The sequence below is a fragment of the Bos indicus genome, chromosome 1, assembly GCF_029378745.1.
Source record: "Bos indicus isolate NIAB-ARS_2022 breed Sahiwal x Tharparkar chromosome 1, NIAB-ARS_B.indTharparkar_mat_pri_1.0, whole genome shotgun sequence".
In the NCBI taxonomy this organism is placed as follows: domain Eukaryota; kingdom Metazoa; phylum Chordata; class Mammalia; order Artiodactyla; family Bovidae; genus Bos; species Bos indicus.
The window spans coordinates 157,845,385-157,858,956 of NC_091760.1; the positions used below are offsets into that span (position 1 = coordinate 157,845,385).

Consider the following 13,572-nt stretch of genomic DNA (forward strand, 5'->3'; position numbering starts at 1 on the left):
TTTTTCAATCCATGGACATTTTGATAATTCTACATCTTGTCTGTTGCAAATAGGGCTGCCCTGAAAATTTCTCCAGAACTAATGAAGGGGTATGATTGCCAGATCATACGGTAATTCTCTGTTTAGTTTTAAAAGAACCTTCATATACTTATCAATAGTGGCTACACCATTTACATCCCAACCAGTAGTGTGGGAGGGTTCCCATTAACCCACGACCTCTGCAGCGTTTATTGTTTGTAGATTTTTTTGATGATGCCATTCTGACTGGTATGAGGTGATAGCTCACTGTACTTTTGATTTGCATTTCTTTTATAAATAGTGATGTGGAGAATCTTTTCATGTGTTTTGTATTTTACACACTGTGAGTACCATTCACCTCTTCAAATTGGCTTCTTGAAAGTTGACTCTGGCTTGAATTTTTTCTGATGTTTTATCCCAGGAGTTTTCATGACAATAGACATGTGACTATTAAGAGCCCATCAGCATCATTTTAAAGTTGCTGTTATGAGAAATGGCCACGAGACTGAAACATTTCTTCAGGCAGATAACTTTCTTTTTGTGTGTGATTTAATTTATATTTTATTCTGTAGTAGAGTTGATTCCCTGGAGAAGGGAATGGCAAACCACTCCAGTATTCTTGCCTTGAGAACCCCATGAATAGTATGAAAAGGCAAAAAGATAGGACACTGAAAGATGAACTCCCCAGATTGGTACTCCAATATGCTACTGGAGAAGAGTGAAGAAATAGCTCCAGAAAGAATGAAGACATGGAGCCAAAGTGAAAATAACACCCAGCTGTGAATGTGACTGGTGATGAAAGCAAGGTCCGATGCTATAAAGAGCAATATTGCATAGGAACCTGGAATGTCAGGTCCATGAATCAGAGCAAATTGGAAGTGGTCAAACAGGAGATGGCAAGAACGAACATCGACATTCTAGGAATCAGTGAACTAAAATGGACTGGAATGGGTGAATTTAACTCAGATGACCATTATATCTACTACTGTGGGCAAGAATCCCTTAGAAGAAATGGAGTAGCCATCATAATCAACAAAAGAGTCTGATATGCAATACTTGCAGGCAGTCTCAAAAATGACAGAATGATCTCTGTTCATGTCAAAGGCAAACCATTCAATATCATGGTAATCCAAGTCTATGCCCTGACCAGTAATGCTAAAGAAGCTGAAGTTGAACAGTTCTATGAAGACTTACAAGATCTTCTAGAATTAACACATGTCCTTTTCGTTATAGGGGAATGGAATGCAAAAGTAGGAAGTCAAGAAACACCTGGAGTAACAGGCAAATTTGGCCTTGGAGTACAGAATGAAGCAGGGCAAAAGCTAATAGAGTTCTGCCAAGAGAATGCATTGGTCATAGCGAACACCCTCTTCCAACAACACAAGAGAAGACTCTACACATGGACATGACCAGATGGTCAACACCAAAATCAGATTGATTATATTCTGATAAACGGTGGAAACAGTGGCAGACTTTATTTTGGGGGGCTCCAAAATCACTACAGATGGTGACTGCAGGCATGAAATAAAAAGACTCTTACTCCTTGGAAGAAAAGTTATGAACTACATAGACAGCATATTAAAAAGCAGAGGTATTACTTTGCCAACAAAGGTCTGTCTAGTCAAAGCTATGGTTTTTCCAGTAGTCATGTATGGATGTGAGAGTTGGACTATAAAGAAAGCTGAGCACCGAAAAATTGATGCTTTTGAACTGTAGTCTTGGAGAAGACTCTTGAGAGTCCCTTGGACAGCAAGGAGAACCAACCCGTCCATCCTAAAGGGAATCAGTCCTGAATGTTCATTGGAAGGACTGATGTTGAAGCTGAAATTCGACTACTTTGGTCACCTGATGTGAAGAGCTGACTCATTTGAAAAGACCCTGATGTTGGAAAAGATTGAAGGCAGGAGGAGAAGGGGACGACAGAGGATGAGATGGTTGGATGGCATCACCGACTCAATGGACATGAGTTTGAGTAAACTCCAGGAGTTGGTGATGGACAGGGAGGCCTGGTGTGCTGTAGTCCATGGGGTCGCAGAGTCGGACACGGCTAGCAACTGAACAGAAACATGGGGACAGGACCATAAACAAGCAGACTGCCACCACGAGGGACAGTTACATAAACTGCCTCCCACACACTGGCAGCTGTGCAGCTGAGTGCAGAGAGGGAGCCTGTTGGTGTGTGAGGTGAGCGGTGAGTACCAGTTGGTAACCAGGGGGAGTGGCAGTATAGCTTTGTGGTTTGAATCTGCAGCAGCTTTCAATCCATTACAAGGGTTTGCTCACCTCATCACCAGCACAGGCTCAAGGGGTGGCTGTCAGAGTCCCCATGTCCCAGGGGCCGAAGCTGAGGTGCAGAGGGGCTGTGTGCTGGAACACCTTCTGGTGTGGGACACAGAGGAGTGATGCCAGGACCACGTCTGGGGCGAGCAGTGTCAATTGATCATTTTCACTCTGCAACCTTCCCTTCTGGGCTTCCCTGGTCACTCAGCTGGTAAAGAGTCCTCCTGCAATGCAGGAGACCCTGGTTTGATCCCTGGGTCGGGAAGATCCCCTGGAGAAGAGATAGGCTACCCACTCCAGTATTCTTGGACTTCCCTGGTGGCTCAGATAGTAAAGACTCTGCCTGAAGTGCAGGAGACCTGGGTTCAATGCCTTGGTTGGGAAGATCCCCTGGAGGAGGACATGGCAACCCACTCCAGTATTACAGTCTCAAATGTCAGAAGCAAGCCACCAAAAACAAGAATCAAACCTTTTTTGGTGGCTGCCTGTCACCCCTTCTGTCTAGAGCCCTGACGCTTTCTCTGCCCCAAGAGGAAACCTAGTCCTGGGAGAGCACAAGGCAGGGCAGGACAGGGCATCACCACAGGTGCTTCTGTGGCCTCACCAGGGCCCCTGCCCATCCTGTGGGCTTCACCTGGAACCTGAGAGGGCAGCGGGCTGACTAAGAGCAGGCAGGGGGTCTAGCTTAATAGTGCCAGGGCCAGCCTTGCCATGCTCGCCATGTGACCCCCTAATGGTAGCTGGCATACAGCACCTTCAGGCTCCTGGGAGCAAAGTGCAGCTCTGCTGGTGGGCCTGCCCTCCTCCTCCCACTCCCTTCTGACTGTGTGATGTGATGCTGGAGGCACAGCAGCCCCTGGGTACCAGGAGGGCACAACTCACGCCAAGGAAGACATGAGATGCTGAGCAGGAGACAAGCAGCTCCCTTCCAGGTGTTGTCCCTCGGCCTCCTGGCAGGTGGCGGGGCCTTTTGTCTCTGGATTGTGTTACCTCTAGTGACCTTAAACTATTCCTGTTGATTCTTCCAAGCGTGTAGCCCAAAGTGTTCTGCTGAGGGAGTTGAGATCACACAGGTAAAACGTGTAACAGCACACAGGGAGCTCAGGACCGTGGAACTGACAGCCCTTCCTGGGCAGCCACGACCCTGAGCAGCGATGAGAGCCTTGCCCCCTCGTGGTCCCAGGGAGAAGGAAGCTGGTCTGCCTGCCGTCTGGTCCAAGCCGGTACTGGGAGGTCCCTGCCTACCCTGACCACTGAGTGGCCCAGGTGGGCCCACACTCTCGGGCCCCACCGAGCCCCTGCTCCACACCCTTCTGGAGAGTCCTTCCAGGCCGCTGTGACGGGAATCTGTGGTGAGAACTCAGCAGAAAGGGTGTGAGGGCAGCTGGGACCTTCCTTCACTGAGGTCGTGACATGGCCAGGTACGCTGAGGTGATGCAGGTGGTGAGGCCATTTCAGATGGTGGTACGTGCATAGGGCACGGGGGGTGGGGGGGCGGTGCAGGGGCTGACGGGTGGCGAGTCCAGAGAGGAGCCTCCTTGGAGAAGGGGGGAAGCTCAGATGGAACTGCGTCTGGGGCTGGAGCGCCAGCAGGGCCGGCTGGTGGCTGAGCAGGGCTCAGCTGGGGCTTGGCCACAGGAGGGGTGCATCTGGTCTCTGGTAGAGTTTCTGCTCCCCAAGGACTGGGGTTATTGTCTATCTGCTCACGGCTGTCCCCAGCCTGGAACACGACCTGGCCAGAGGCAGGTGCTAAGCAAATATCTGTGAATGAGTGGATGGTCTGAGCATGGAGATGCACAGGACAGGCGGCGGCAGGCTGCAGAGTGGGGGTTAAGTAGATTAGGAGGCAGAGACGGGAGAGAGGCATATAGGGTTTCTAAGTCTGGACTCCCAGCCTCCTTGGGCTCAGCTCCACCTAAGCCCGTCTGTTCCCCGGACACTCTGCTTTTTATGGTAAATTCCCTCTGGCTTTCGCTCACCTGCGTGTCCTGCCCTGCATGACTTAAAGAGCAGCTCCAAGTCTGTTCCCAACATCTGTCCCTGAAGCCTCTTTATGCTTAAGCTGGGGGATCCTGAGGGTGCCCCCTGAGACGGGGCCCCTTCCCTGCCCAGGGACGGCTGCACCTTGTCTGTGCTGTGGACTCTGCTCTCTGCAGTTGTCTGCCTGTTCAGGTTTCTGCCTGACTCTGGGCCGGGAGTGTTCATGGGTCAGTGTGTCCCTGCTGATTCTAGCAATCCTCCAGGCTGAGTCCTGCTGGCCTGCATCATGACACCGCCATTTACTGGTGACATGGAGGCCACCCTAGAGCACAGCTTATAACGTGTCCACTGGTCTCTGCTGGACCTCGCAGTTGGGCCAGGAGCCAGGTGGTCGGTGCTGTTGGTGCCTGTGGGCATGGCTGCCATCACAAGCCTTCACCTTGGGGCTCAGCAGCTGAGCCACCAGGATGTGTGCAGAACGTGCTGCAGACTGGCACAGGGGGTCAGCACTGGGCCTCAGCCAGAGAGTGGAGGCACCGGATGTGGAGGCCTGCCCTCCATTAGAACACTTTCCGGCCTCCTGGGCTCTGTTTTGTCTGACCTTCGAGGAATGGGCTGAGCTGCTGCGCTCGTCCTGGCCCACCGTGCTCCAGAGGTGCCCTCACAGACCTCCCTGCATTGGGATCTGACCATACATGCCTGGTCCCAGCACCAAGCCAGGGCGTCCTGGGGCCCCTTCAGTTAAGGGGTCAGGGGAAGCAGAGGCACTTCGTCTTGAGCTGGAGGAGGAGTCGTGTGGGTAGAGTTCTCATTTCCTCCAGCGGCACTCACGGCTTATGGCGCCCAGGGCTTGCAGCCAGCCTGTGGGCTGCTGTGGGACCCCGTCTCTTGTTGGCCCCTCTTCTGACTGGTTGGTCCGTGTTCTGAATGCTTGGGACTCTGTGCTCCTGGGTTTAGTATCTGTTGTAATTGGGTAGGGTCTGTTCTTGTTTTTTTTTTTAATCAGTATATATATATTTTTTTGAAGTATAGTTTGTTTACAATGTGTTAACTTCTGCTGCATAGCTCAGGGATACACTTTTACATGTATATACATTCTTTTTTAAAATTACTCTTTTATAGTTTATCATTGGATACTGAATATTGTTCTCTGCTATGCAGCAGGACCTTGTTTATCCAGTCTACTTATAAAAGCTACATCTGCTGACCCTAGCCTCCCACTCCATCCCTCCAACAACCACCCCCCCCTCGCCCCTTGGAGAGCCCCAGGCTGTCCTCTCTGTCCCTGAGTCTGTTTCTGTTTCATGTGTGTGTGCTCAGGTGCTCAGTTGTGTCTGACTCTTTGTGACCCCATGGACTGTAGCCCACCAGGCTCTTCTGTCCATGGGATTCTCCAGGCAAGAATTCACCACTGGGTGAGTGCAGGCTTGTGGTCACTCTGGCCCGTCACAGACCTCTCAGAGGCTGAGACTCTCTGCTGTGTGAGTGCAGGCTCATGGCTGCTTTGGTCTGTCACAGACTTCTCAGAGGCCATCCACTGGGTTAATGCAGGCTTGTGGTCACTCTGACCTGTCACAGACCTATCAGAGGCTGTCCGCTGGATAAATGTACACTTGTGGTCACTCTGGCCTGTCACAGACCTCTTAGAGGCTGAGGCTCTCTGCTGTGTGAGTGCAGGCTCATGGCTGCTTTGGTCTGTCACAGGCCTCTCAGAGGCCATCTGCCAGGTGAATGTGGGCTTGTGGGCACTCTACTGCACAGTCTCTGTGGGGCTGTCGAGAGGCACTGTGTGGCTGCCCCAGCTTGGGGTCACTTATTGGACTCTTGCTGCCCCCAAGCTAGGTCTGGAGAAGGCTAATCCCAGTGAGAAGCTACTTTCAGGCTTCAGCTCATGTCCCAGGAGCTAGTCTTCCAGCCTAAGCAGGTCACTCCTGTGTTAGTGCTCACAGCTCACACTGCCCAGATAGTGGGCCGGATCTGGGGACACATGTCTGCCGGGGTCCAGCCCCGGCTGATCCAGGGTATTCGAAGGGGAGACGGCTTAGGCAACTATTTAAATATTTATCAAAGATATAAAGGGTAATAGAATGAGGATAGCTCAGTAGGAAAATTCAGTGGAGAAAAGAGGCTGAGTGGCTTGGTTTACGTGGGAGACCAATAAAACTTCAAGACAAGAAGCTTGCACCACTTACGTAGGCCACAGGTGTCCTTCCGTTCTCCCGAAGGAGAGGAGACACTGAGGCCTCCCTGGTCGGATCTTAGAAGCCCAGGCATAATTAGTAAGCATGGCAGGTTCCACGCTCCAGATGGAGACTCAGCCAGAGTGAGAGAGAGAGAGACATGGGGAGACCAGTATTTCGAGGAACTGATCCCAATTCTTTATTTTCCAGAGTCTGTTTTTATACACTGAGATGTTATACGAAAGTCACGTGGGGACAGCAGTCCTGACTTTTATTAAAGTCAGGTGCTTCACACAAATGTATACAGAGGTCTTAGGGGTGTTACATCATCTTCTGGCCAGGGGGGCCTGCTGACAATTTACGACCCTCTCCTTGTGACAGTGGTCAGTCAACCAGAACACTTATTTCTCCAGGGGTGATTATTCTTAAAACAGACACCACCCAAATAAAGTTACATTCCTATAGGGTGAGGGTGTAGTGGGTTTTAGTTAAGGAAAGAATTTACTTAGCCTAAGGTCTAACGTGATTTATATCAAAGGTTAATACTTATTTCTTCTATATATTCATTAATGTGTGTAAGGGCAGGGGATGTGGAGTCTTAGCAACAAACATTGGCTCAACAAATGAAAAACCCTTCACCAATACAATTTCTAATCAGCCCATTATACTTATACTAATAGTTTTCTAACTTTTCTAAGGAACCTGTTTTTAGAAGGTTTAAAGCATCTCATGCCTCTCACGGTTGGGAGGCTGTGAGCAATCACATGTGGCCGGACAAGCCTGTCAGGCAGGCCAGAGAACCTTCAGAGGAGTTTGTAGGTTGAAACACTCCTATCATGCCCAGGAATTATTGTTAACTGGAGCTCTAAGTTAACTCCTTCTCCAAAAGAGGTGGTGGGAGACAGCCCCCCGTAAAATCAGAGATGTAGGTGAGAGCACAAAGTAGTAAAGTAGGCAGGCTCTGGTTATGGGGGTAGATGCTCGAGGATTTCCAGGGGGACTCCTGAGGCTGGATCCCGCCTTTGTGTATGTCGAGCCTCCTTCCTCATGACCTTTGTCACGGGCGGAGTACCTCACTCTGGCCCCCAACACATGTCCTCTGCTGCTAAAGTGACATTAGACTGTGCTCCCAGGGATGGGCCACAGGGGGTGATGGGAGAATGTCTGCCCTACCTGCTTGGAGGCACTGTGCCCCCAGCACCTGCCTTTTTCCCACTCAGGTATGGAATGTGGGAGAGCAGGAGGGGGAATCTGGGTCCCCAGTGAGACCCACTCAGCAAAGCTGGGCCTGGGTTGGGCTTGGAGGATGTGACTGAGAGTTTGATGGACAGGATACCACATTTAGAGGGCCTCCTGCAGTGTAGGTTACATAGCAAGTAAGTGCAGAGCGTGGTGGCTGAGCTGAAGTCTGTGGATCCTGCAGGCTGAACGCTGATCCCTGAACATTGGAAGTTGTCTGGAGTCACAGGATATGCTTGCTCTCTCTGCTGAGATGATCTCAATGGGGACCCAGGTTCCCCCTCCTACTCTCTAGAAGCCATCAAACTGAAGCCACTTCTCATGGTGAACCCTGAGGAAACTCAGGAAGGAAAAGAATACCTGCTTTCCAGCAGCCATCAAAGTGCAGCCACTCCCCACTGTGAGCCCCGAGGAAACTCGGGGAGGAGAATACCTTCTCTCTAGAAGCCGTCAGGCTGCAGCCACTTCTCCTGGTGAGCCCTGAGGAAACTCGGGAAGGAGAAGAATACCTGCTTTCTAGCAGCCATCAGACTGTAGCCACTCCCCACGGTGATCGCTGAGGAAACTTGGGAAGGAGAAGACAGGATACTGGCCCCAGATGGTGAGGTGTGTGTCAAAGGGGATGATGGCAGTGAGATGGCTGGTGCATCTTCCCACACACAGAGAAGTGCTGAATTCCTTAACTTTAGGTGCTGCCTCCTGGTTTTGAAATACTAGAGGATTCTTACTGAATAAAACATAACTCTCAACGCCTAGATTATAAATATTTTTATGTCTACACATATGAAGTAGAGACTTTCCAAAGAGCAACAAAAGATAAATCTCAACATTCAGAACACTGGCCCAGTTGTGGGCACTCCCCAAAAGATGCAGCTAGTGGAGCAATTAGAACAATCAGGTCCCCCCTTTCCATAAGATTGTGGAATGGACACCGAGAGTGTGAAATTGGTACAGGGAAGAACAAAATCTGACTCCATGTTGGATGTTTTACTTTAACCTTTGCTTCCTGTTGGTTTGTTTGCTACAGGGATACTGTCCATACATAATGGCCTGCTTCAGGAAACCCTGCCCCTCTGCCTTTGTCCAGGACCTGTCCACCTATGGGTGGCTACAGGAAGGGAGCAAGTAACACGTCTCCGCCTGAGGCTGGCCATTCCAGGAGATATTTTCCAGATTAAAGGCCTTTTCACTTTATTTCCTCACCTCCCAGCTCTGTGTTCTATAAAAGACACTGGCATCCAGACCCTGAAAAGATGGTTTCTTCGAGTTATTAGTCTGCTATCTTCTCAGTCTGCTGGCTTTCCAAGTAAAGTCATATTCCTTACCTCAGCACCTTGCCTCTGATTTATTGGCCTGTTGTGAGGCAAGCAGAGTGAGCTTGGACTTGGTAACAATCCCACATGCCTTGCAGTCAAAAAATCAAAACATAAAATGGAAGCAGTATTGTAACAAATTCAATAAAGACTCTGAAAATGGACCATATCAAAAAGATCTGAAACCAAAAACCAAAAGGAACTCAGTGGTTGTCTGAAATATTTAAAAAGGAATTAGTGCCCCTCTTGCCCGTACCCCCTGAAGCCACACTGGACAGTTAGGCCCTGTCCGTTCAGGACACCCTCTCCGGACCCCAGGTGGAGGTGCTCTGCCCCCAGTGCCCACCTGGGTCTCAGGAGGTAGAAGAGACACAACCTAGGGGGTCTCTTTTCTGGTCCAGGGGAGCGTCACAGCAGCCACCATGTCTCCCTGCCCCTAATAAATAAGGAGGGTTGTTGGCGCCTGGGCGAGTGATGTGTGGGCACCTCGACTGCCTTGTCCTTGCGATTTGATGTGAAGACAACACAGAAGGAGAACCAGCCAAGAATGATCCAGTCAGCAGTAAAGCCCTCTTCACAGGGACCCTGTGAGACCCAAGCACTTGCTCTGCCCACCCTGCTCTGACTTTTGGGGTCTGGCCTTTGTCATTCTCTGGGCAGGAAGTGGGAAGGACAACCTGGTCTCTCTTCCACCTCCTGAGACCCAGGTGGGCACTGGGGACAGCAGCACCTCCACCTGGAGTCCAGAGAGGGTGTCCTGAATGCACAGGGCCTAACCGTTCAGTGAGGCTGGCCCTTGTCCACAGTGCACTGACCTGCGGCAGAGTCTCGGGTTCCCTGGCATCCAGCTCACCCATCACCAACCCCAGCTTGGTGTCTTGGGAGCCCCTCACTGGCAGGCACCCAGGAGGTGAAAGCTGCATGCCCAGTGAGAAGGAGGAGAAGCCGGTGGGGCAGGGGTCCAGCATGGAGTGTCCAAGGGCCCTCTGCTCCCCCAAGAACACCCAGCCCTGCCTGCCGTGGCCTTTCTCCTCTTCGGTATGTGTGGCTAATGTTGCCAAACACCTTCCTCTGGAAGAGAAAGCTCCATGACCGTAGAAGGGGTGGAGGTGAGGAGGCGCTGTAAACCTAATCCCAGGAAGCTTGAGGACTAACTTCCCTGAGCCCTGAGCATACTGCCTGTTAGATCTGTACCAACCGAGGCCAAGATCCAGAGAGATTCTCTGTGGAAACACTTTCCATGTCCAACAAGAGAACCAACTGAGGTCAAGATCTGGGCAGGTTCTCTGTGGAAACACGTTTCGTTTCCAACAAGAGAAACACTGAGGCTGAGATCCAGGCAGATTCTCTGTGGAGACACTTTTCTGTCCAACCAGAGAGGATTTGTTAACCCACAGTCGAGCCCTGAGATGTGGGATGTGCTGTAACTGTGGAAACTGCAGGGAAGGTGTTTGAGGAGAGGGCTTTTTCCCGGGCACCTCCCCTGAGGCCCTTGGAGTTAGTGGACCCAGAGGGGGAGCACTCGCACTTTTCCCCTCACTGCAGGCCAGACCATGCCTCCAACCTCACAGCCCCGCTCCCCCACCTCCCTGAGCTCAACAGAAACCCCCCTCAATCACGAGGCCAAAGCGTAGTCTTCTTGGTGAGCAGAGCAGAGGCCGGTGGGAAGAGGGGGAGGCTGAAAGTTTTTGTAGAAGAAAAACACACTTGTGTGTTCCCGTGTGTGGTGGCCAGTTGCTGCAGTAATTGGTGTTCCCTACACATTTAGGGGTGGGTTTTAGTTTCTGTATTTTCTAAATTTCTTTTTTTTTTTTAAACAGCTGCATGTTATGAGAAAATTTTTGCAATCAACCACGAGAACTTGCAAAATAAGATCTTTGTTTTCTTTTCTTTCTCTAAAATGTTTCAGTTTTCTATGGTGACAGATGAACAGCCTCCTACCTTTGAATATTCATTTAATTGGCTGGGCTGGGTCTTAGCCGTGGCATGCAGGGTCTTCAGTTGAGGCATGTGGGATCCAGTGCCCTGACCAGGGATTGAACCCAGCCCCCTGTGTTGGGAGCTCAGAGTCTTAGCTTCTGGACCAGCAGGGAATGCTGCAACCTCCTACTTAAAAAAAGATTATTTACTTTTGGCTGTGCTGGGTCTTCGCTGCTGTGCGGGCTTTTCTCTGGTTGTAGGGCGTGGGGACTGCTGTCTCATTTCTGTGCGGAACTTATCACTGTGGTGGCTGCTCTGGTTGGAAGCACAGGCTCTAGGTACTTGGGCTGCAGAAGTTGTGCACGGGCTTAGTTGCTCCACTGCACGTGGGGTCTTCCCAGATCAGGGATTGAACCCGTGTCTCCTGCATTGGCAGGTGGATTCTTAACCACAACACCACCAAGGAAGTCATTTCCCTCCCTTCTTCCTGCCAACATCTCACTTTAAAAAAAGACTAAAAATAATCTGTTTAGTAAATTTTCAGGAGTCTGAGCTCTGAGGTCAGTGTCTGTGGTGTCATTCTCCCAAAGGCATCTTGGCTTCAGATACTGGTTGGGCTCATGAGTCTGGTGACCAGGGCGGGTCTGACAGCTGAAGGCAGGCTTGGCCTCTGGAGCTCTGCCCTCACTGACTCACCCAGGGTCCCTGAGCCCTGGGAGCCAAGCAGAGCTGTGCGCAGGCAGGACTGGTACAGCCGTGGGGCCGTTGCGTTCAGAGTGGAGTGTGCAGCAGAGGCAGCTGCCTGTCCATCCCCGTGACTGCTGCACTCCTGTGTGCCCGTGCAGGGCAGTCACGGTGTCAGGTGAGGCCTGGCCACCGTCGCGGGGACAGGATGGGACCTCAGACAGCTCACATCCCCACTCCCCCACCTCCACTTCAGATCGTGGCTTGTGGCTGCTGGCAGCTCCCTGGGCTGGGAGGCTGTGTAAAGCACCAGCCCCGTTGCTCAAGGTCAGCTGAGACCCTCAGGGCTGGGGTCACACAGCATATCTGCTGCCGTGTAGGTCATCCCACTTCTGTGAGGGAGGGGCTTGCGGGGTTGTGGGTGATGGGGAATTTTGGGGTGTTGTGGGCTGGCCCACGAGTCAGCTTTTTGAGGGGAGAAGAGGGGAGGGAGGAGAGGGGAGGGAGGGGAAGGAGAAGCTTTGACCTGCTCAGCCTTCCAGGGGATTCCAGGCTCAGCTCTGGTGGGAGGTGCAAATGAGGAGCTCCTGCAAGTTTCTGGGTCCCCACTGTTTTTCAGATGAAGCCCCTCTGCCTGCACCACCCTTAACTCTCCCTCTCATGGCCCCTGCCTAAAGCCACAGAAGATGCAGAGTTTATGTGGCTTCCCTTCATGGATTGCCTAACAGGAGCCTAACAGGCTCCTCCATCCATGGGATTTTCCAAGCAAGAGTACTGGAGTGGGGTGCCATTGCCTTCTCTCTAGGAAAACCAAGCCACAGACAAACGTGTTCCTTTAAGAAAGCATGAAAGAAACGAGAAAATAACAGTGGGTGGTTATTACTGACACGGTTCATGTAGAGACACTTTGGAAGCCTGGCACAGGGAGGGGACTGAGGGCCATTGCCCCCAGCCCTGGAGTTTGCACCCTCCCCCACTGCCCCGTGGCCCACTCTCCCCTTGGTGTCTTCTGGTGACCGGGCAGACTTCAGCCTCCTGAACCCCTTCTGGAAGGATCAGGACAGGGCAGAGGTCATTCACAGAGGGGAGGGTGTGTTGGAGCTCAGTTCTGGGTCTAAGCAAGCGTGGCTTCCTGATGCGGTCCCCACCTTCACTCACTGGGGGAGGACTCTGTGTCCACCTTGTCCCCATGTGCAGCCTGGTCACCCCGGGACCCGTGCTGTGTGCATCTTCTCTGCTCACAGCACATCCCACGGTCCATCAGACTTCACTCATAAAAGGGAAATGTAAGGATGAAGTATTCCCTAGTTAAGAATTTCAAGGTTGCAACAGCGTTGACCAGAGCATGTGGGCACAGGTGTGAGGCCCGTGCATAGAGAAGCTGTGGTGTGGGCTTCGAGGACCCTCTGTGTGGGGGTGGGATGGGGGCCAGACAGGGATTTCCTGCACACATGGCTCCAGGCTCTGTTCTCAGGAGGGTGGACGACTGTCGGCCCTGCCTGTCTGTGGAGGGGCTCTGGGGCTGCCCAGCTCAGCAGGAATGGCAGTGGTGGGAAAAGAGGTCACCCTCCCTTAGCACTTCTGACCTCACACCCCCTCATCAGGGCAGCCGAGTGCCTAAACGGCCCCTTCCCCGTCTAGCTCTGAAGACCTGGATGGTGTGGGGGCTGAAGGACACACAGAAAACAAAATTCTGTAAAGCAATTATCCTTCTATTAAAAAATTAAAAAAGATTAAAGAAAAAACCACACAGAACAGCAGAAGCAGGGCTTGCATTCTCAGCCAGCTTCTGCCAAATTCCACCTGTGCTTATGAAAAGACCAAGATGCTGGTGCTCCCGCGCTGTATCACAGATGAGAATAGAGACACAGACAGGTTGAGCATCTTGCCCCAGGTCACATAGCTGCTGAGGGCAGGGCTGAGAACTGGACCCCTGTGGTTGAATCTGGAGTCCAGAT

At 51.6% G+C, this 13,572-nt stretch overlaps 1 long non-coding RNA gene across 1 annotated transcript in view; it reads left to right on the top strand.

Moving 5' to 3' along the window:
* Window positions 1–13,572, top strand: part of LOC139185235 (uncharacterized) — a 55,172-nt gene that overhangs the window by 27,483 nt on the left and 14,117 nt on the right. The window lies entirely within an intron of this gene.